At 34.3% G+C, this 25,554-nt stretch overlaps 1 long non-coding RNA gene across 1 annotated transcript; it reads left to right on the top strand.

Moving 5' to 3' along the window:
- Positions 1–1,553: 1,553 nt before the first annotated feature.
- On the top strand, positions 1,554–25,060 carry LOC124454330. The gene is made up of 3 exons (XR_006951406.1): positions 1,554–1,564; positions 13,192–13,201; positions 24,964–25,060. It is a non-coding gene; the product is annotated as an uncharacterized LOC124454330 (long non-coding RNA).
- Positions 25,061–25,554: the final 494 nt, after the last annotated feature.

Genomic DNA, 25,554 nt, shown 5'->3' with positions numbered 1-25,554 from the left:
ACTAAAATATATGAAGTAACTAAATATTGCATGTGGTTCAGAACAAAATAATAAATGTAATATGTTATTTTTATTCACATAAATTTTATAATGATTGGTATTGTTTGCGATCATTGTCAGAATGAGTAATGATGTAGTTTGGAGTGGCTGCTGAATGAATTGTGGTGGTAACTGATAATGCTGAAAATTAGCTGATGCGTGGAATTTTTGTTCGAATTGAAAAATTGGTGTTGGTAAATGATATGCACCATTTCATGTAGATATAAAATTAAGAAAGCTTTGTCATTTCAATTTTAAGCTTTCTTAATTTTTCAGTTTCATCTTGCATGAAAAGTAGCAGCTCCTTGGATGGATCATCGTCCACAAATGTCTTTAAAAGAGCTATAGCTTCAAAAACATTGTTTTTGTTGATACTTTTTTTTCTGCTTGTTTGGAAAAACGATTTTTTAAAACTATCTTAACCTTCTCTTTTTAATTGTCAAATTTTTTCATTGTTTTTCTGAAAAATCAGAAAAAGATTGACACTGGAGCTAAAGGTATTGGCATCATTTAAAAATGATAATTCTATCGCCATGTCATATTCGTGTTTTTAAGAATCTTTGGATTGGAGAAGCTGCAAAACCTGCTTGAACACTATGGCCTTTACTTTATCGAAAATTTTTGATGCAACTGGCAGTTTTGATTATCTAAAAACAAAAACTCTTACCTTACTTAAGAAAACCCTCCAATAGATTGACATAGTTTATTAATTTTACGCTTACAAGTAAATGAAAAGAATTTCAAAATCGCCTTACCCATGTTTTGAGTCAAATGCAATGCTGGAAAATTGTAAGCCTGGTTGAAGCCTCATAACACTTGTAATTTTCTTTTTCAAATAAATTTGGTAGATAATGTTCGTGGAGTCAATGTAAAAGATACGACGACCAATCCAGTCAACTGTAATATCATGAACAGAAACATTTTTCGCAAAAATTTCATTTCTAGTCAAGTCAAGATTTCCCCGTTTGATGTCTTTGTCATCAATGTAGTAAAGCACATTCTCAACTACATCAATTTCTATGTCATTATATCTTGATGCATGGTCAGATTTATTCTTACTGGCGCCATTAATAGTGCTGACATAAATATCTCCAGTAATAGAATCAACAGAGTATAATTTATCAAAGCTCATAATAATCAAATATGGCTTTGGATAAACATCTAAATAAATAATAAAAAAAACTATAAATAACAACGATGAGAGTGGATTGAAAAAATGCAAATTTTTATAGACTTTACGATCATAAAATTTAGTGAAAGACCAGAATAAGTATTTTTAGAAAGAATTTTTCACTATAGAACTATTACTAATAACTGAAATTAGATTGGCTGCACAACCTCTACCTATTTTTGTTGAATATTGTTTTTGGTGCTATGAACAAGAAACTATGAAAATTTGTCAAAACTAAAGATTATACCTTTGTAAAAACACATTTCAGTTTGCATTTGCATCATTTCTTTGTTGTATTGTCTTACTTCCTTGCATGCAGTTGTGTTATCGTCATTGCCATTTTTATCAACGCAAGTTTCCATCCATTCTTTCACGTTGTCTTTTAATGTCTCTAAGCTTTTCTTGCAGATTGATATGTCGTCATTACCATTTACTATTTGGCCACTAATAGACAGGATTATGAGAGTCCCAAGAAACGCTTTTGTTGAGCTTGATATCATCTTTTTTTTCTATTTATTAGAAGGTGGACGATTACTATTTCTTTAAAGCTTTTGTAGTAAAACATTTACTTTATTTATGAAAGGCTTATCATCAATATAATCATATAATCATTTGTTCTTAAACTTTTTTTGGTATACAAGACAAGTATTGATTGCTATAATTATGTAACATTTTAACTTCCTTCTCCAAAAAGTATTTTCACGTTTGCTTTCAGATAATTTATGATGATTAGATATTGTTGCAATAGATTAGACAAATTGTTCATTATAAAGACTCATGTTTACAACAATTCATATAAGTAGAGTTCACCCGCCTAGAACGTGTTTTGAATAAATGGATGTAACGTTTCTAGGAAACGAAAGCATAGAAAGAAATAAAACATTTCAATGTCCACTATAAGGAAATGACGCAATATATGAAATTCACCAAGAGCGGTTTAGAAAAAATTTAAAATGGGTTGATTTCAAATTTGCTCATGTTAACTCAGTTTACCAGATGAATGGGAAAGACGTATTGCTTAACTAAGCTAGCAAAAATAAATGCCAAATAATCTGTAGCGCAGTGTTTAACAGACTCGCTGGCCTCTCTGTAACTACATGTCGTCTAGTTAAAAAAATGGAGGCCGTTAAACAATACATGATATTCTGCTTTACAACATCTGTCAATCGTATAGAGAAGTTCGACTCTTATAATTATATAAATTCTGAATTGAATGAAATTTATGAGCATTTCGACAGAATTGCTAAAGTAAAAAAAAGTCTAAAGAACTAAATAGAGGAATTCAACTTTGAAGTATCAAAAAGTTTTAATTCTTCAAATATTTTGTTTCGGACAATTAAAAGGCGTTTTCCATCTGTTAAAAATATTCTTGCAAAATTGAATAATTGTAGCAGGAGAAACAAGAGACGAAAAATGTATCATTTGTTTTGCATGCATTCCTTGCTTTTTAAAATGACTTCTGAATTGATGTTTGATGATGATTTGCCCCATTTCAATTTGTTGAATTATGTACCTCTCTTTCTTTATCATTTCCCTCAATCCTAAAGCTTAGTTTTAATGTCCAATCAAATATTCTTTATCACACATGGATTCAAGTTTTAGTTTACTATCATTCTCATGTAAAAACGTAAAACAGTTTGCAAATATTTCATTATTCTTAAATGTCTATGATAGTTAAAAAACTTTTTTTTGTTATCTCAATTTAGAAAAAATACTTAATGATGGTTGCTTCAAATATTTTTGATGTAGCTGCTATTTTCTCTGGCGTATCATTGGAAATATGATATAATATATTTCCAGACATTCATAAATATAAATAAGTAGAACTTTATCTTTAGTTATGATCCATCAATTCGTTTTTGTTTCCATCATAAGGATAAACATAAAATGATAAAAAGATTTGCGAAACGGTAAAAGATTTTTAAAAAATTTTAGACCAGTCAAATTACCAAATGGCAGCTATGTATAAATCATGATTAGCTGCGCTACTCTAAACTACAGAAAATGTTTAAAAAAACATAGAAAAATGTTTCCTAATGCTTTAAGTATTTTATAAGATAAAGATTGTGTTAGATTATCTGTTGGATTGCGTATAAGCATGACTATGATAAATGAAATGTATGGTCTTCATAAGGAAGTTTAATCCATAAGAGGTATTGTTCTTAAATTATGTGATAGGCTCTGAATTTTAGGTTTTCTTTATGTTTTCGTTACTTACCATTGAAGAGGCAATTTGGCTATCAATGAAATTTCTCTTTTGAATTCTGACGAGTTGTTTTCTATTCTTCTCAAACAGCAGCTTAGAAAAAATTTAACAGAAGCAGAAACTGTCTTGTCCTATATTGCTAGTAATATTGGCTTTTTGAATTCTGATATCAACACAAGACAAGTACTTTTCTGTGGACGGGGCACATATTTTGATGATTTTTAATTATATTTTGGATAAAGAGCCGTAATTGCAGAAATTTAGTGTCAGAAAAAATATGCAACAAAAATATTGTTTCAACAATTCGAAGAAATACCATTTACATTGAAAATAATAGACCAAATTATTTTAATTCCTTATAACAACACCCCGTGAAGAAATATGATTATTTTGACGTTATTCAAATTGGTCAACTATTTCAAGTGTCTCTATAAACTAAAAGGAAAATGTGCACTGCAGATGTTAGTTTCCGTTAATAGATAAAATACTATAATGCAAAAAGGAGTATTGTCTATAAGCAACTTTTGTTTAATTTTATAGCTCATTATAATATTGTCATTGAATGCAAAAACGTTCTCTCAAATTTATTCAGTTTCTTCAAAAAAAAACACTTTCTGAAAAAAAAATCTGCAAAGAAATGTCTCTTTTGTTACGTTGCTTTTGTAAGATTGTGTGACAGGGAATTTTTAATATTGATTGCAAAAAAATATAAACACCTCTTAAAAAAATTCTTTTTAATGTATAAAATATTCAACAGCTTAATTCCATTGACGTAATTATAATAGCGTGCTTTAAATTTGCATTAAAATTTTCACGAAGACACTCATATAATATTTCAGTTAAGTTGTTCATTCTCTTCTTTGAGTCACGCAACGTCAAGAGTTGTGAATTTTTAGGTTTGAGAAGCCAGTTAGAGAAGTCATAGGACGTAGATGTGGCTCTAACACGCCTTTTTAGAGATTTTACATTATTCATCATGTTTCTAATAAACTTTGCTTCGTCGGGTATCAATGAACCCAATTTATTCATCTTTTATGTTTTAACATCCATCCAAAATTCTCTATGCATGATGTCTTATAAGATTTTCCTTGCATTTACGCAGCATAATAGAAACGCTTTACCTGCTGCTTTAATATTTAAATTTTAAAAATTGTTTGTGTGGGAGAATAAATTAGTTTTTTCTTCTAGCAGCTGAAAAGCTGTTTTGTAAATTTCCAATTGAGTATATTTACAATGTATGGATCTCTGCAAAGTAAGAAATTTCATTATAATTTTGCTATTATTCAACCGAATAGTTTTTGATATATTACAGAGTTAAACTTTTACTAGTTGACAGAGGTCATTTTAATAAAATATGTTGTCATGTAGCAAGGTAAACTATTTGTTACAAAGAATTCGTTGCTAATGTCCTTTTCTGTGGACATTTAAATGTCACTCAATCTATTGACTTCTTATCAAACCATGCAATCACAGATCTGATGCAGAAAAATAACTGAACAACAAACACACTAAGAAATCTATTTGAAAAATAAGGCCAAAACTCCTTTGTTAAAGATTGACTGTTTTTTTGGTTTCGCGTTCATACTTTGCCAGCAAAGTAAGAGAAACTTTAAAAAATGACTAACTACAAAAACCAACCTATGCAACTATCTTTATCGAGCAGCTATGAACATGCCACAAAGCAGACTAATCAAAGTGCTTGTTCAACACGACAATATCATAGAGCACGACACGTCATTTAAAAACAGATGGATTTAATTATATACTTTGTACTGCATGTCACAAGGTGGTTTATAAAGCTGCTATCGAAAAAATGCTTCCGCCAATACCTTTATGAAGATTTGAAGAATACATTACCACCGACTTTCTCTTCTACTTCCCGAAACAGCTTGAGACAACAAATAAAGTTGATATTCTACGGAATATCTTATCTTGTATTCAATATAGATTCACTGGAGAATGTTATCGATTTTGACAAACTTTGAATATATTATGGCTCGGAAAAGAAAATTCAAAAATGTCCCAGTATACGACATAGTAAGCTTTCCTAGCTTTAACAGCTCTTTAAGCTAGCTATTATTCCATCCATTAACTGAATGTGACACAGTGTCTTATTTTGGAGGGTGCGACAAAAGAAAACTGCATTGGATGCCTGGAAATTAATTCATCCTCAACGGACTATTGAACCAAACAATGACATCGTCAGAAGAAAAAATCACAAAGCAATCTATGGACGTTAGTGAGAGGTGTGTGTTGCTGTTGTTTCATCGAAAGAAAAGAAAATGATACAAACTGATTAAATATGCATGCAAAGGAAAAGTCAGTGCAAGTACTTTAAAGGCAATCTGTATTTAAACTGCGCTTTGTAATATGTCTTTTATCCATTGCATTTTTACGACAGCTGTACGACCAATTTCGTATGAAAAATCAGTTTCCTCGTATTCACAATTTATTGATTGGAACTTTACTGAACTGATTAGCAAATAGTTCATGTTAAATCGATGTAGGCAAATGAACCAGTAAAATTGTCTGAATGTTCTGTTTTAAGAGCTTGATGCACTACTCTTGTTGAAAAAGCTAGATGTCAACAAAGTACTATATTTCTGGCAATAAATGCAGGAATTGACCAAGTGACCATTTTACACAAACTGTTATCGGTGGATAACTTCGCGAGTTTTTATTGAATTCACTCAAATACATGCTTAAAATAATCGCTGTATGTTCCTTTTTCAAATAAACTTTAATTGGATGAATTTCGATACAATACAGTGGTAAGAACTACGAAAAACCTCATTTTTGTAATACAATCTACATATCTTTTGCCCTGTTGACGCCGCCATATTGAATAATCATGATGGCCCAACGCGCACACATATAATATGTACGCACCTATGACTACTACATCTATGGTAAAAATAGATATTTTAATATGGCGCAAAGCTCAAATTTAAACACGGTAAACAATTACAGACTTGTATTGTCATGTTATATCGCAAGCTAAGCAAAGAAGATAAACAATTGAACATGCCTTGTATATTTTAACTAGTCTGAGGCAACGTATTTTAAAAATCTCTGTTGTAAAAGCACTTCTACTTTGTTTTGAAAAAATGCAGCAACCCTTATTCAGCGTTGATTGTTATTCTTTGAATAATATTACACGACGCCTTTCCTTTATCGCGTTCCAGACTTTGTTGTGAGCAAAACGCGAGCGACAAATTGTATTCGAGAAAATGCAAAATATAACGTTTGAAATAGGCCTTATTTTGCGATGCCCGATGTTACTAAAAGATGTTAGATACAACCACATTTCACGTAGTGATTAGCCGCTGACCGTGCGAGTACGGGCAGATTAAGAAAAAAGGTACGATAGCGTACATATGGATTTAATTTTAAAAAGACAAAATACTATTAACAAGTTTTTAATTTACCTATTGATAATATTCTAATTGAAGAGTCAAGCACAATGCTTAATTAACATATTCATAATCAATATACATAAATCTGAAAGTTGCTTTTTATCGAGGAAATAAATTGAATTTAACTGAATGAAAATGAACTATTAGTTTGAAAAATTTACGTTAATCGTAAAACAGAGGGAAATGAGAGCAAAGATAAGCCTAACGTCCATGGTCCTAGCTTTATACTATTCGATCACTAATGTTTTACTTGTATTCTCCTACCTCCATGGTCCTAGCTTTATACTGTTCGATCACTATTGTTTTACTTCTATTCTCCTACTATCGCCACCGTCTTTATACAAGCTGACCTTTATTCTCGTATTTCTATTCTCATCTGTCGAAAATCATTTGACTAACAAACACACAATTGAATAAATTTTTTATTTATTCATAAATATACCATATAATAATTGAAAACCATATTTAGGGTTGATACAGAATGAAAAAATGTTGTATACAGTCAAGAAACTTAGACACTTCTCAAAAGCCAAGACCTCTTGTATGTGAAGACATATTTACAACCTTTCCTTAGCGGAGGTGAATACCAAAACAACCTTCACAAACAACATTATAAACTGTTGTAAGCGGTTGCACTTGATCTATTTTCAGTCAAATTAGTAATTATCCCGACTAATTGACATATTACGGTATATAAATAGATGTTGTTTTGTAATGCATGTAAATTCTTTCGTCTCCTTCATTTTTCTTCATGAACCACTATAGTTTCTTCTCCAGGTTTGCGCATTTATGTTCCTCAAAGAAAATTTTTTTCATGTCATGTGAACTTTAAGCATTGTGTCTATACAATGACAATATACATAGTGAATTTGTTGTTTGATAAAGTCTATGGACTCAAACGTTTCACTGTACAGATGTTAGACTTTTCAGTCGTTATGAAGCATATAATCATATTTTAAAACATTGTTAAAACAATCATATTTATACTTTTTTATGATTTTGTAATAATCCACCAGCATCTCATCAGCGGACACCTCCGACAAAAACACACCAAGTCATGGTCTAAAGGATGCCTTTTTACGGTAAGTTTGACTGCATTCATTGAATTTAAAAATGCTTTTGAAAAAAGTCTATGCCTGTATAGAGTAAAGAATGTTCTGAATTTTCTTGCTTGATGTTTCCCATCGTTACAATCATTTGCTGGCACGGATGAAACTATCAAACACAATAGTGGTCATTTTACGGGCGTGATTAACACTATCGTATCTACGTCATTGCATTGAATATTCAATTTCATTACATGTTCTTTTGCTATGACATGATTTCATTTGCACGAAATTTCTAAAACATCCAAGGAAAATTTTTGTTAGGTGTTGTTGTTACAACACACAATATACAGTTGAAAGCTCGTTTTAAAGAGTATCTACCTCGATTAAGCATGTCTCCCATATGTGCGCCGTATCTAAAGTTACAAATATTTGAAGAGCGCCGCACTTTCTTATACCCTTAAATACGTTAATTGAGTTGGTTGATTGAGCTCAGATCAATTTTTAAAGAGAAATACAAACTTAACTGAAAACGAATCATTATATGTATTTTGGTATTATGTAACTGTGGGTGAAAAGTGATGACGGTAAATGTTCCTTGATTTGTGCTATAAATATTTTTAATAAAAATTATAAATATTTAAAGTAAAATAATATTGATAGTAGGTCAAATGTAAACACCTAACTAAGGATAACCTTAATGACAGTGAAGTTATAAGTAGCTCACATGTGTATTATTTATATATATATAAATTGCAGTAAAAGCTGGATTCATTATCCATCAATTTGCACTCAAGCCAGTCAAAGCATTTGTCTTTATAAGCACGTGATAATAGCAAGTGATAATAGCACGTGAGAACACGATGCAAGAATGTGAGTGTTTAGTGCACAAATAAATGAAACGTAATTTAAGGGAGAGCGTACGGATAATAAAGAATGCTCATGACAATTATTGAGTCTTGACTAAACAGTGTGCACAAAGAAGAAAGTTTCACTAAAGAAAAGTGGTAAAGAAATGGATAATTTTATTATCTTATTTACTTTTTTTATATTTACAAAAAGGAAATGTCCGTGTGACTTCACTAAATTTTCTGAGGGATACCGCACTGATCTGGTTATGATTCCTCACTGATATATGTCATGAGAAAGATTAACACTTCACTTTAGCTGTAGTCTGTACTAAGGAAAATTTTAAAAAACTGAAATGTTTTCACTAATAATTTATAATTTGCATTCATTGTACAATCATAAGCATTGCAATTGAAGAAATGGTACTTTATGCTGTGCTTGATGTTTGATAAATCATATATGATTAGAAACATCATAATTCATGAATGCAATATCTGACGTCATTTTCTAAAATCGTCATCCATTATGAGTGAGACAAAATGATTCTTAATTTTTAGTTCGATATCATATTCCAGATATTTCTGATTCCTACAATGCATCAATTTATTGGTAAATTAACCAAAGGATTAACCTGTCCCAACAGAAAAACTAAATGTGAAGATTTACAATATATTGATTTTTTCAAGATTTCTTTTAATTACAAAGTATGTCGAGGTTTGCCTCTCCTTTGGAAACACAACATAAAAAGATTTTATTAATTTTATTTTAATGCAATCGCGGTCATCTCTGGTTGGTGGGCAGTACAAGTGGCATGGTAGGTAGCAATCACCAGTATTGTCTTTCGGATTCCACGCAATAACTTTATGTAACTTCAAAAAAAATCTTACGGCTTGATTTTTAAATTATCAAAGATAATGTAATTCAGTAAATCATTTGATTTGTCAATAATATTTTATTCTTAGCAGAAATAAAACTTCATCATTTTACTTTTTTTATACATTATGATAATATGTACATTTACTTTATATGATAATATGGTTGATTACAACTTGTTACACGTAGTTTTGTATTACAGATATATTTCAACAATGGATAAAAATGTCAAACACACAGCATTTTCTACATAAGCTTTTAAATTTTGCCCGACACATTTTACGAAAAGCATCTTCGATTAGAATTAGGTTTTTAGTGTATTTCTTTGACATGATTCCCTATCACTAGGATCTTTCCTCAGCCTATAAAATTTTATAAAATTTAACTCTCAGAAAAGCGATTTCCTGTTTTTAGTATATATTAAGGAATATAGGAAAACCCTATCCATGATCTGAACAGGAAAAAAATCCGCAAATTTTGGCCAGTTTTAAATTTTGTCTGTGATTACTACTTGTGTTTGCCAAGTCTTATACCATAATCAAATCAAAACAGTTTCATCCATTGTCATAATCATAGTATTGTTCCTTGGAAGCAATAGAAAGATGAAGCACGTCATTTTTTGCAATGAAAAGTAAAAAGAACAATACAATACACTACAAAAAATTAATGCATCATCTTTCTTCCTATGTGCAAGAAGTAGTATGCATGGAACATGGTAATACAAGCAATGTTCAAAGAGAATACCAATCTGGTAAACAATCATTTGCAATTGGGTAGTATGATTTAATAATGCAGGATGTAACAGATACCAATAAGAACATACACATCATTCATGAATGCATAAAACTGTGTGAATTATTCTTAGCTTCTCCCAAAAGCTGCTGCAATATGGCTGTGCTATTCACATACTGAAAGGGAAGTATGAGACAAACGCAAAGAAAATGCATTTTGAAAACATGTAAATATCCCATCCTTATGTTTTTGGTGAGCATAATATTCAGCATTCTAAAAAAATTCAATGCTGGTAAGGTAGCACATAAGGAGCGATAACCTTTTATCCCCTACCAGTGAAATGAAGCATGCATTGTACACACAGTTCCCATCAGCCAGTGTATTCAACATAGAGAAGTATTTGCAGTATTCAAAGAAAGAAAGTGATAAATACCAAACTTACATTTACTTTCAAGCTTCATAAAAATGATAAGAATACTTAGTGTATATTATAAACATATATATTGATAAATCAGAGAAAAGGTCATGAATAAGGTGTTTTCAGTGGAGCTGGTTGATGATGTTTGTATAAATATACAAATGGTGTAAAATAGTAAGTAGATTTCCTGCATTTCCTGAGTGTCGAAACAATATAGGTAGTATATCATAGCACTTTGATGTCACATGAAGACATAGTGAAACCATATTTATAAAATAACACAAACACCAATTACTAACACATATTTTATGACTTCTATTATCATAAATAATGTTACTTTATTGGAAGACGATTTCCTTTGTAAGGTTAATGGTTAGGTTTCTTAGGTATATTATAGTTTGAAAACACTGTAAAACACACAATTAATCAATTCATCGTGCATTACTCGATTTTTTGCCAGACCAAGAAATGCATAATATAGTTAGCTGGAATCATGAATATACTATCATCATGTATCCTAGCCTAAAACAATAGAAGATTCATAAATATTTTAACATGAAATAATTAAGAAAAGGGGCCTTGGATTTTGATCGTTCTCTCTGACTCTTAGGAAACTGTAGTTTTCAAAATTCGCACAGCTGCACTGTAATCTGTTTACAATTACCTACACGATTTTGTCCCTCAGAAATAGCTTTTTCGCATTGTTCTCGAAGCAATATTAATTCACTAGTGAAGTGATATCCTTCGAGTTATAATGCTAAAAAAGGTCGATGACTTTCGATAAAGCAATGGAATCCATGTTTTTAACCGGAATCGTCGAGAATATTGTCCGAATATAAACTGACAACACGCACGGCACGCATAAGTCGATATTAGGATTAAGTAATTCTTAATTCAGTCGAATTACTATGAAATTGCGCAATAAATATTGCGCAACCGTTTCCAACTGTGATCTACCACAATCAGGTGATCAAAATTGTGAGCTTTAATTGGTTAGACACACTTTAGAATAACGTCACTGTGGTCAGAAATGCCGAAATTGCGCGAGAAAGCGCTCACTGACCATGTCTAATGGTAAGTTTTGCGGTCGCATTTTTAATCGCAGCAGTAGTATACAGAGCGTTTCGGCTGGCGCACTTCACCTTGAGAAAGCGTCGTTTCTAGCGCACCTCACAGTTTGAGAAGGAATATACACAAGTCTAAGCGTCCCAGCCCTAGCTCGCTTACGTACTTCTTGTAATTATGCTAGAATAAATACAGCGAAGGTCAAACCCAGGACAACGGCAGGAGCCAAAGACGGCTGGCCCACCCTCCGCGCCCGCGCATAAAGCTAAATCACGTGCATCTGCAGTGGCTCGTGCTGGGGCTGAAGCTGATATTAGTACTGCAAAAACGCGCGCAAAAAGTGCTCGCACTGCTTTAACGAAAGAAGCTAGATCTAAACTTAATTAGCTGGTTGGGACTTCTGAAGCTAGAAAAGCTCTAGTATCGCGCGCTGAAAGCCTTGCTAAGCAGCAGCTGACTTCTCGAGACTTAGGTATTCTAAGCAACCTCGTGTCAGGTAACGGCATAATGTATGCCTTAATATCACATCAGACTAAATATTAGAAATAATAATTAAACTACATCGGTCTGATGATCGGCAGACGCAAATTTTTTATAATATATATACTGTACGAACTACAAACTATCATAACAATGGCTACGGACATGATATTCGCAGCACTTCGACTCTTCGACGAGCCCATCGTTGACCGCTCTTTTGAGCGTCTGCAGTTCAAAAGAATTCTTACCCGCGATCCAAATTTCGATAATAAGAATATCTATAACGACACTGAGAACGTTGACCAGCTTATATGGCTTCACAGATCCGTTTTTGAAGTTCGAGGTCGCGTGGTAAAGAGCGATGGCACCAATTATGATGCCGCCGACAATGTCGCTCTGGCGAATGGTGGCTGGAGCCTGTTTGAGACGGTCCAGATCCAGGTTAATAACAAGACCGTTGAAGAAATAAGTCAGTATACTTCAACTGTCAACACGATCATGCAGCTTGTAACTGATTCGGATGATTCGTCCAGGAGCACCGCCACTAGTGCTTTCTGGTACCGCGACACTGGAGCTACCAGTGGGGCTGTTTCTAATAAGCATGTAAACAGAACTAACGCTCAGTTGCTTCCTGCTGCTAATGTAGGTAACGGTGTCGCTTAGAATCGCGGCAACTTCCGGGCTAACTTTAACTTAAACCTCAACGCAACAGAGAACCCTAACTTCAACATTGGTTTCGCCAGTCGCCGCCAGCTCTGCGCGGGAGCCAAAGACGTTACCATGATGCTTCCCCTCGCTGACATCCTAGGCTTCGCCACAGACATTGATTCAGCTTTCATAGGTATAAAGTTCAATCTGAATCTCACTCGCGCTTCTGCTGAAAACTCGCTTCATAGAGCAAATGGGGTAGATGCTGGAAAATTTCAGATAAAACATCTTTCACTCTGGGTTCCTTTCATCAGACCTTCGATCGAAGTTCAAACCATGATAGAAAGCATGTTGGTTGCTGGTTACACACGCATGCTATACTTTGAGCAAGGTCGTATTTACCGAGAGAGATTCACCAGAGGTCAAACCACCGTCTCATGGCGTGTGACGACAAACGGAAGTGAAGAGCTACCAACACACATCTTCGTAGCGTTTCTAAGATGCAGAGCGCTCAGACAATCAAGAACAAACTATACATGTGTTTGATAATGCTCATTTGCGTCAGATTCATGTGCGGATTAATAAGAATCACAAGTATCCTGAAGAAGAGCTTGAAGTCAATTACACAGATGTTGAAAGAAATTACAGCAGAGCTTACATGATGTTCCAAGACGCTGCGATGAAATACAGCGACCCGGATACAGGCTCTCAAGTAAACTTAGGAGACTTTGCAAACCTCTTTCCTATTTACAACTTTGACGTTAGCTTCATCCTGAAGCTTTGAAAAAAGCTCCGGCAAGCATTGATGTGCGTTGGATCTTAGGTGGCCCTTTTAATAGTGCTATTAATGCTGGTAGTGAACAGGCGTACCACGTGTACTGCTTCGTGCTTAGCGAGCGTTTCCTTCGGCTCAATGCGATTAACGGTAAAGTGGACATAATGGTTTAGTCTGTTAGTCTGATGTGATGATTAGTCTGATGTGATATGTTACGTTTAATCCGATTACTTCGCACCAGAATTAATTAGAAATTAAAAAAATAAATAAAAATTTTTCGACTGTTTATATACGCAAATTGTTTTGCATGTGCACAAAAATGTCGGACATTGATAACGCAATATTCGTTAAAGCTCTCAGACCCCTCATGGAGCGAGTAATCACTCAGGAGTGTAAAGGCGCTGGTATTTATCTTCCTGGGTCAAGAAGTATAGAAGGTGGTAGCTTTATTGGAAATCTTGTTGGAAAACTCATACCTACGGTCATTAAACTCATACCAAAAGTCTTACCGTCTCTAGGCCTAGCAGCTATATCAGGTGCTATTACCGGCAGCAGCACGCAAAAAGCAGTTGCTGGTAGTGGTATAGTAAGAAGAAGATGTATTACACCATTTAATGGACCTGAGTATAATAACAGTCTTCTTGGTTTCGGTAGTAGCTCTGGTATGAAAAGTCGTTCTGGATACACAGTTCATGGTGTTAAACTTTCAAAAGATCAGAAAACTACCTTGGCAAAAGCAGTTAGAGACAAAAGTGGAGTAACTTTGCGAATTACCAACAGCGCTCTTAAAGGTCCTGATATGCTTATGCTTACTAATACACAGATCAAGCGAATAACGGGTGCAAGATCCAAAGGATCTGGAATCGATCTAAAATTGTCTAAAGAGTCAGATTACAGCCATGACGCGCGCACAAGAAGGTGGATTCCTTGGTTCTTTGCTTGCAGGTCGAGCTGCTCCCATCGTAGCGCCTGTCCTAGGAAAAATCCTTGGATTAGGAACGTCGGGGGAAGGAATATTCCTTTCCGGGACGCGGTGACGCGGGTGAGGAAGTGGAAGCCGCTATCAAACAAAGATATCAATCGTATAGTAAATGGTAATCTAAAAGCAGTAGCTAAAGGATTTAAGGGGGTGTTCTCAAAAGACATGCTTCCTAAAGAGCCTCTTAAAGCTGAAGAAAGTGTTATAATGAACTTACAAGACTTTCTCGATGGAGGTGGGACTCACTGAATTTGTGCCTTTGCTGACGAGTTCTGTGTAGATTACTTTGACAGCTTCGGCCTTCCACCATCTAACGTAGTTAAAAGTGGAACGGTCAAAACTTGTTGTTCGCTATTCTTGCAACAAGATACAGGATCTGCGCTCCATTATGTGTGGGTGGTACTGCCTTCTCTTCTTACACGATCGGGTTCACAATCGGTCTGCTAAAGATATTCTGTTAGATTTCGATTCGCGCCCTTCTGCGCATAACGAGCGTATTTTAAAACAGTTTTCTAGAGAAACTCTAAGAGCGCCCTAATATTTAACATCGCGATGCATTTTTCACATTAGACTAAATTTTTGTGCAGTATATAGAGATGCCATCGCTTACTGTTTGTACTGTAAGGAATGACAACTTGTTGTCAAAGGAAAAATCGAATATACAAAAAGCCAACCTAGGCTCACGGCGCTGCCGAGTCTGTGACAGAGGCGTATCCTAGTTTCTCAGACGTGGCTTTTTGTGGCAAAGACTATACTTCACAAACTTTCGTGCAAAGGACTATAGTTCACGCATTTTCATGGGAAAGACAATATTTCATGCAATTTCATGCAAAAGTTTATGTTCACACATTTTTACGCAAAAGAGGACGCTATAGAATACGCATTTTTACGGCAAAGACTATTTTTCACGCAACTTCACGCCAAAGACCTGCAGCTCAAACAATTTTTATGTCAAAGATTATATATCACGCATTTTCATGTCAAAGACTATATTTCTTGCATTTCTTACAATATTTAACGCAATTTAAAACTTTCAACAAACGCGAACTTTTTCCTTTGCATTCCTTTCTCCTTTTTTAACAATTCCAAAAGCCACTGCATACAACTGTAACGACACAAATAATTAAATCTTTCCATTCTATAATCTAACCTTATCTTTTCTGTCTAAAATATCAAAATACTCATTCTTTACATAAAATGAAAAAGTAAATTTATTCTTTACACATCAACCAAATTGATTGAGCAATCCCTATTGCCTCTAACTTGTTCTTCCTAAACATCAACTAAGGATGTTTAATCTTTCTTATATGAAATTATTCTTTCTCATACGTAATTAAATATTTACAGCACAATTACATTTTTACATGTATGGTCTTATAGGTCCTATAGGTATGGTCTGATTTCATTATATCGTGTTATGTCTTACAACAACAAGAACATTCGTAAATTAAGGTAGACATAAACATAGGCGGGCATAAAGATAGACACAAAGTAGACATTAAGGTAGACACAAGCGTACACCAAAGGGTATACACAAAGTCAAAGGTAAACATAAAGAAAGACGAAGAAAGCACTAAAGTACAAATAAGTGTACGCAGATAGACGCAAACTAGTTACGTAGACACAGAGGTAGACACATAGGTGAATATGAAAGTACACAGGTGAACTTGACGGTACACAGGTGAACTTGACGGTACACAGGCGAACTTGAAGGTTCACAGAAAGGTAGGCAAAAGATGTGGACATAAAGATAGACAAGAATAAAGAATACATTATTTTCTTACTTAATTCTATAAATCGAACAATCTATATTTTCTCTTAATTACAGTTCCTAAAGATCAAGTAATGATTGATGGATTTCCTACTTAAGCGGTGTTAATATATGCAACAAAATTACGTTTTTTTAGAAATTCCTTATCTCCTCTCATCCTTTCATTTTTAAATAAATACATAAACTTTTGATAGCTTCTTGTTAACCATTTAAATTAATTTCTAGTCTATTTCTTTTCTTCCAAACCAAGCTCAACTGTTTTCAATTTTTTGCTCCAAATGCATAAATTTTTTTTTATCTACGACAAAGGACGATCCTTGCTCATCAAACTACATTTTACTACATAAAAGCAACAGTGCTACACTGGTTTTCCAACATAAGAACAAAAATTTCTTGATACAACAAGACCTATCGAAGAGTGAAGAGGAGACGATAGAGAAAAGGGGAGAGGAAACAAGAGGAAAAAAGAATAAAGGACAATCAAGGAGAAAAAGGCAGAGTAGAGGGTAGGCATGCACAAGAGTTGATAAAAATTGACAAACATCGAGAAGAGAAGAGGCAACAACAACAGAAGTAAGGAAAAGAGAGGCAAGGATAGGATTGGATATAATATTCTCCGCCCCCGTCATTGTAACCAAAACAGTAAAATCATCACCATACTCTTCTCTATTCACTGTCGTCAAAATAAACTGTAAAATTAATAAACGGTGACAAATTCACCAAGACTAACAGAAATACCAGCACCAAGAAAAAACTAACACGAGCATCATACACAAAGACTAACAACAATAATGAGCATTGAAACTGCTACTATCACTTAGACCAACACCAGCATGAAGACATCTTCACTATGAAGACATTATCATAAGACTAAAACTAGCACGAACACTGAGACAAAGACGCACATTACTTATGCTAACACTAACACGAGCACAACCACTATTCTGACTATTTAATAACTCTACTCTTTAGTTTGATAACCTTATTGCTAACCCCAAACCCTATTCCAATGTGAAGTACACCCTATTCAAACTGTTCAAGATGTAAAGCAGACCGTTGCTAATCAAATCACGGTCTGGCTTGAAAGGTAGTCAATCACAATTTGTAATCAAAATTTGATATTTTGCTATTCAATCAAGTAGCGTTTTTAAACATTCTCAAATCAGCAAAGAGTTTAAAATTTTCTACATCAGTTGCGACGCACCAAAGCAAACTGGTCAATTTTATTCACAACCAGGACAATATGAATAGGAAAGACCTTATGAGACGAAGCTATCAGCTGTATACGTACAGATTTGCTGAAATCAATAAAGAATGACATTCATCCTACCAAAAATTATGTGATTTATATTGTCTGATGACATTTGATATATTTTTCACATTGCTCATGTTGAAACAAGAAAATTTGCAGTTCACATTGGAATAATTAGTACGAACACTAATGCTAATTCCACACCAAAGAAACGCGTCAAAACTCAACGAAAATTAGAAATTGAAAAAGGTTAAGGACGGGCATTTTCAGGATATGTATTTCTTATGGAAGCAATTACATAAAAGTATACATTAATATACGTAAGTTTTCAAAGGCAATACTCACGTCACGTGACGTCAATACTTACGTCACGTGAAGTACATTACATTTTGGGTTGATGAAGCTCTAAACCTGGATTGTATATATCCAAAAAGGGACTGCAAATAGGTATCTTGAACATAATCAAAAATTAAAGGCAAGCATCAATAGTCATATCTATAGATTCTTTGAAAAGCAAAATGTTTAACGAAGCATTTTTAGTGTCATATTTACAAAAAATATATAGGTTATAATTCTTTTCATACACTAAAGCCACTTTCATCGTATTTGTAAAGAATTCATGAGACATTTGCCAAGAATACAAATTTTTCTTTTTGTAAAAGATTTCTGAGTAAACGAATGTCGAATATATTAGCGTTCCCATCAGACCACGTGCATTTGTCAAGAACATTACATCTTTAAAATGAAATTATTTTATATATATTGCCCTAAATACGCTTTCCTATATTACGCTGGTGTACATATTGAGCGTACAACTCTTTAACATAGAAAAGAATACAGATGTAATTATTTCCACAAAAAAAACTTTTCAACCTCATTTATGATGGGAAATTGCTAATTGTTATGCATATACTCCTTGTTGTATAATAACAGTGCATTGGGAATCGAACCCAAAGACTAAATTGTACCGCTTTTTGAAAATACTCGAATTTGGCTGTTTCTTTTAGATAGTGCAGAAAATTTTGTCAATGAACACATTATGGATATTTTATAGTTCCAAAATTTGATCTTTGTAGAATTTTTGAAGCTCAAAGCTGGTAAGTTATTGCTTGAGCGAAATAGTAAAACAAAGGTCAATAGTTTCATGATGTCGTTTTAAGCATGGATGCTTTCCTTGCATTACACTTTACTATTTAACGTCACAAACAACAATTACCAGACTTTTTATACTGCCGTTTCAATGTCGAAATGCTAAAATGTCCAACTTCGAGCCCCACAATTAAACGGTAATAAAACTTTCACATTTACATCACGTGATATGTAAATAAATATGCAAAATAGTTCAACTAAAATCACCCAAACTGTTCGAAAAGCGACAGAGCTAAAACATGTTGGTTTTTTTGATGAAAATGAAGATGGCCGTAAATTTTTGCTGATAGATCTTTGGTTTGCTTAGCTAATCGTTCATAACTTTCAAATTGTGTTTCTTTAGGTGACATTATTGTATATGACATGAAGTAGTACAAGTTTAGTCCAACACCAAGCTCACTTTTTTTTTTGAAGACTTAACCGATATAAAAAATCCCTAATGGAAAAACCTGAACGGTATAAACCAAGACCGAACACAAAGGCACAAGAACTTTGAGATACTGAACAGGAAAAACCACTAGGGATTTTAGCCGAAGTTCCGCGCCCTGGGGACCCATGTATATAAACAATAAACTTTACATACCTTTGAAACGATGCAAAAGCCAAAAATTAAAAGACCGTCCATTTTTCAAAGCGCACCTTCAAGTCCAAAATTTTTATAGTATTTTTTAACGTGCACTATAGTTTCGGAAGAAAGTCGCCATTTTAACCGACATATACGTATACAAAGCCAAATTAAACCGATCACCGAAGTGGACAATTTTCTTCTTTGCACGAGAAAATTGTGTGTTTGATGGGAATTTCTTAAAACGTGTGGTTTTCTTATCTAATCCATGACCAAATCAGTCGCACCTAGCGCCACTTAAGCGCCCCTATTTTGCACCGTTTAATTCAGTGCTTTGCGTGTCCGGTGCCACTAACGCCTAAAATTGGAGCAAGCGATGGCTGTATGACATGGATTAGATTACTGTACTTCAAGATAGTTTGTACGGTCAGACGAAATTCAATGTTTTTTTTAAACCTCTTGAAGAAGCACACGTTAAGTTTGGTTACCAATGAAGTGGTGATAGTTTAACCAAACAACCGGCAGCGCTTTATTTAAATTATATTTTAAAGTTTGACAATTATCACATACATGACTTTCATAGAAACGCGACTGGTGAACATGGAAACCTTCGTGTAACTTTTTAGTTAAATATGTGACAACGTCTGCGGTTTGTCTTCATAGTAACCATTATAAAAAAAAGCAAAACAATGTACTTTAATTAAAACCGTGTTGTCTTTTACGTTATTATGAAGGCATTCCGCATACTTAGACCTGGTGTACTAATTTATTTTTACGCTCACTTTCGCTGTGGCTTGCAGCATTGAAATTCCCAGGAATGAAGTTTTCCTTGACAGAAAACAACATGTCCCTTAACACATTTACAGTCATCGCCACGCCGCCCCTAAACTGTAAATGTCTTAACAAATTAAATACTTTTTTGAGTATCTATTTGTCGATTTAGGAATGAGTGACAAGATTGAAAGATTTCTTTCAAGCATTTAAAATTCACTCATTTCTCTTGACTGTGGGGTTCATCATTTAAAGGGACAAACCCCACGCTGTTATCTGAGCGTAGCAACTACCCACCGCAACTACAGCGCATGTCTATGCTATCTAAACTTCCTACCTGCGCATGGCACCGGAATTCCGCCCTGAAAAAGAATGCCCCTTGAAGGAGGTAACCCATCATGCCCTTAACTTAACCTAACCTAGTGCATGTTGCACCTACGGGTGACGTCCAACAGGGGTGGGTTGAACTACGCATGCATTATAGGGGATCCAGGAGTGCCTTAATAGTCACTGTAGAAAGCCGTTCATGAAGTCGGCCATCTACAACGACTGCATGCTTTTACCGTACTAGGGGAGAGATATTTTTCTTTCCACCAAAACCATCATCTTCCCTCGGTCTTCAATACGCCGTGCTCGCTTGATCCAGTCTTCAAAGGTCTTCTTACAGATGCAATTTGCATCCTCTACGCTAAGGTACCATTTGTACCCACTAAACCCAAGTTGAAGTTGCCTTCCTTGGGCCAAACTTCACTTGCATTTCCGATTCTAAGCTATGGTCCTGTCTATCCTTCTGCGAGGCAACAGCCGCTGCGATCATGCGTAGCTCCTTAAATCAGTATATTCACACAGAGGTTTTTCGAAGGTAAATTATACAGAACAAACACAATTGCATGCCAGACTTATAATACAACTTCACGCTTACTGATATACAAATTTTGAATGTAATTAAAGCAGAACCGAAAAACACAATAGTATTATTTCAACCGAAAGAACACTTTTATCACCTCTTAATCAAGATTATTTTTGAAAATGCAGATGTGAATTTCTTTAAATATGTTTATTTGCCTACCTGCATTAAAAAATAGCCTTATGTGGAATATGCTGAACACCAGGATTTGTTGTGGCTACTGCCCGAATTATATAAGAGATTTGACCTGTTAACAGGCCTAACTAAGTAAAAGGTTTATTATTATTACACTCACGGTTTTCGACGAATCCTCGGCAGTTTGACGACAGACTACGACTAACGACGAATCCCTTGCCAAGTATGAAGATGAAGTGATCGGATGCTGAGCACGGACAGCCACATAAAAAGCCCAAAATAATTTTTTAAAAGAATTCAGAACATTGATGGTAAACCATCGTATCCAATTCTCAGGCTACCTGACAAACATCCCCGCTTTTATGTCGACGACGGCAAGCACAGAAGCAAGATTGGCCATTTCTTGCAACTGTGCATGTCGTCTACGGCAGTAAATCGGAAATATCGACAGCCAGTCGGAAAATTAGGATTTTTAGGTTTTGTATTTTCATCTTAAAGAAATTCCATGTTTTTATTACGAAAATTTTCAATTAAATAATGTTGAAATTTAGGCGTTAGATAGTGGCGTGGTTTTATTCATCATTGCGATTGATAGACCAGTCGTGATCTTAGCGGGATAATGCCCACGAAAAATGTTTTTGAAAAGGTCATAATATTGACTTGTCCATGGAAATAGGCTTTAGGTTGATGGATGCATTGCTCAAGAATAGTGTCTAGAGTTTGCATTCTTTATAGAGATGACCTTTAGGACAATAGAAGTCACGTGTTTTTCAATGTCATTAAAGTATGTTGTTCATTCTTGATCATTGTTCATCAGAGGACTTCGCTGAAGTATATTGTCCATTCTTGATCATTGTTCAGAGGACTTCGCTGAAGGATATCGTTCATTCTTGATCATTGTTCAGAGGACTTCGCTGAAATATATCGTTCATTCTTGATCATTGTTCAGAGGACTTCGCTGAAGTATATCGTTCATTCTTGATCATTGTTCAGAGGACTTCGCTGAAGTATATCGTTCATTCTTGATCATTGTTCAGAGGACTTCGCTGAAGTATATTGTTCATTCTTGATCATTGTTCAGAGGACTTCGCTGAAGTATATCGTTCATTCTTGATCATTGTTCAGAGGACTTCGCTGAAATATATCGTTCATTCTTGATCATTGTTCAGAGGACTTCGGTGAAGTATATCGTTCATTCTTGATCATTGTTCAGAGGACTTCGCTGAAATATATCGTTCATTCTTGATCATTGTTCAGAGGACTTCGCTGAAGTATATCGTTCATTCTTGATCATTGTTCAGAGGACTTCGCTGAAGTATATCGTTCATTCTTGATCATTGTTCAGAGGACTTCGCTGAAGTATATCGTTCATTCTTGATCATTGCTCAGAGGAATTCATTAAAGTATATCGTTCATTCTTGATCATTGCTCAGAGGACTTCATTGAAGTATATTGCTCATTCTCGAGAAAATGGTCAACGACAGCCACAATTCTCTTCCACCGCTGTGAACAATAGTCATTTTCTTTAATTGCGGAATGAATACACCAACATTTGTTTGTTGTTTCTTAATCTCTATTCGTGATCATTTGTCGTTAAACAGAAGAATGTTCATGTCTAAAATTAAGTAAGAAGAAACAAAAGTTACAAGGACGAAAACTTAATGGAAAGGCCATACCGCACTTTGCCTAAACGAACATCACATGCACGTCTCAATTCAATTCGTACTCAGTGTAGTACAATTGTACTCAGAACAAGAAACAACACATTTACCTTTAAAGGGTTTCAAAGAACTCCAAGAAATATTTCAGCTACGAATAATTACGACTTCGGCCAACTATTCTTCGTACGTCTACCGACGTTCACGTTCAAATGGCATGTTCTTACGCAGTCCTAAAATATGGCTCAAGTATCACAAACGTGTTGTGTTCTGATTGGTCAGTGACTAGGTGTGTCGTAAACGTGTTGTGTTTTGATTGGTCAGTTACTAGGTGTGTCTTCAATTGTACATTGTGGCCATACAAAGTGCCTCAAAAAACTGCTCATCTTTGAAATCAGCTGAAATTTAGAATTATATGATTCATCACTTAGAAGTAATTAATCCCCATAGAGGGGTAAATACAATTGTATACAATATAAATAAATACGTATATTTCACCTACAGCAAACAGCAAATCCAAAATATTTACGTCTCCTTGGGGAATAACCACAGCTGAATCATGCAAATTCTAAATGTCGACCCAGATCAAAAATGATTTGATAAACCCTCTAGGTTGTCCATTACACCTCATTTTCTTATTGTATATATTAGCCAACGTTAACACTTTGATTTTGCAGTTTAGCGGACACATTGGATGCTGATCCAATAATAATTTTAAATCCTAATGTATTAATATATAATCCTAAATCCAAACCCTATAATCCAAACTAAAAACGAGCCAGCTCTCCGCATACAAGCGCTTCTCGTGTCTGCTAAACTGCAGTCTAGCCTTGATTTCTTTTAATTAGCTTTCGACAGGGTGTATATAAAAAATGACTTTTGGCAATTAAACTATCGTAAAATTTTAAAGCGCGATCACTATGCTAACCTCATTGGTGCATAATATTTCCAATGGGGAAAGAGCTTTTGTGCTTGCATCTACGTAGCTAACAACATTTTATGCATCTGTGGGCTTAAATAGTAACAGGCATTGAAATTATACGAAGGTCTTCAACGGTAAAGGAATGCCGGAAAGCAATTTTTGACCGTCTATTTAAACAATGTACGTGATAAAAAGTTACCTTGACAACTAAAGTGAACCCTCTTTTTCCTAAGTCTCAAGCATATGCAACACCACAAAATCATTCTAAATTAATCAAAATATTGTGAAAATCTTACAATTTTTTACCCATGCACAATCTTGCAATATATCAGGCAAGATCTTGTCAACATCTTGCAAAGATTTTGTCCATTCAAGTACTTGCAACATATTATGGAAGATCATGTCAAGATCTTGCTAGATTGTACTCATGCAAGATCTTTTAAAATATTACGCTAGATCTTGTCAAGGTCTTGAATGAGTAAAATTTTGCCCAACATCTTGCAAGATCTAGCATAAGTAAAATTTCGCCTAATATATTGCAAGATCTTGCAGTAACAAAATCTTGCCTAATAACTTGCAAGATCTTGCATGAGTAAAATATTGCCTAATATATTGCAAGATCTTGCAGTAACAAAATCTTGCCTAATATCTTGCAAGATCTTCCATAAGTAAAAACTTGCCTTACACTTTCAAGATCTTGCTAAAGTAAAATTTTGCCTCATATTTTGCATAATTTTGCATGAGGAAAATCTTGCCTAACATCTTGCACGTAATAGAAAAAGTAAATAGTGTATGATAAATACTTGGTACATATAGATACAATTGTACTAGGTATCTATAGTAGAGAGCAATCCCCATAGAGTGAAGAATACAATTATATCTATTATATGTCCTCATCCAAAACTCTGGATCACACGTTAGGTGCTTGAACTGTGTTCCATTTCATCTAGCTATCTTCAAGCTGGCGTCGTCGTTTCTTTTCTGTCACTCTTGATTTTGTTACATTCGTGGAAGTTTCATTTTCAAGTGTTTTTCTACATGTGTCACATATTTTACAAATTCAATATTTTACAAGAAAAACAGCAGGTGATTAAAATCAAGCACTTATTGAACATTCCAATTTCTTTATTATCAAGAAAAAGCAAAGACATCATGTAGATGGTTGCGTCTTCTTTAATCTTACTAAATCTGTTAAGGTATGTTTATTATAAAGTTTACCTATCAGAGTGTCATTGTTCGTTCTTATGTCTAGAATTTTGTTATATTTGTCTTAAAAATCCTGAATGTCATTTTCGTGGTGGAATTCGCACTTCATATGTTTTATATTGATACATCTGTTGATTTTGGTGGGATTTTCCCAATAAAATATTGGATAATTTATCATTTAAAATATTGACCTTTCTTGCATTATCACCAGCAATTTATTTTACTAATCTTTTCAATTATCCTTATTACGGCAGGGCTCAAAAATCAACAAGATGAATCAAAATTATGACACGTCAGAGAATTTCAGTTATGCATATCATCATGTGCAATAATTTTACCTTTAACACGACTTTTATCAAGAAGATTTTTTTCCTCATTCATATAGTCATCTATCTATTTATCTTATTCCTAACACAGATGACGACATAAAACGTTTTGCTAGGTATGTCTTTAGAAAATGCGCCTACTTGGAGTGAAAACTCATTTCTTCACGTGATAGTACACGTGATTTTTTTCTGGTC

This window comes from Xenia sp. Carnegie-2017, unplaced genomic scaffold, assembly GCF_021976095.1.
Source record: "Xenia sp. Carnegie-2017 unplaced genomic scaffold, XeniaSp_v1 HiC_scaffold_3, whole genome shotgun sequence".
Taxonomy (NCBI): domain Eukaryota; kingdom Metazoa; phylum Cnidaria; class Anthozoa; order Malacalcyonacea; family Xeniidae; genus Xenia; species Xenia sp. Carnegie-2017.
Note: the sequence above shows the minus strand (reverse complement) of the source record. Positions and strands in the feature narration are given on the sequence as shown.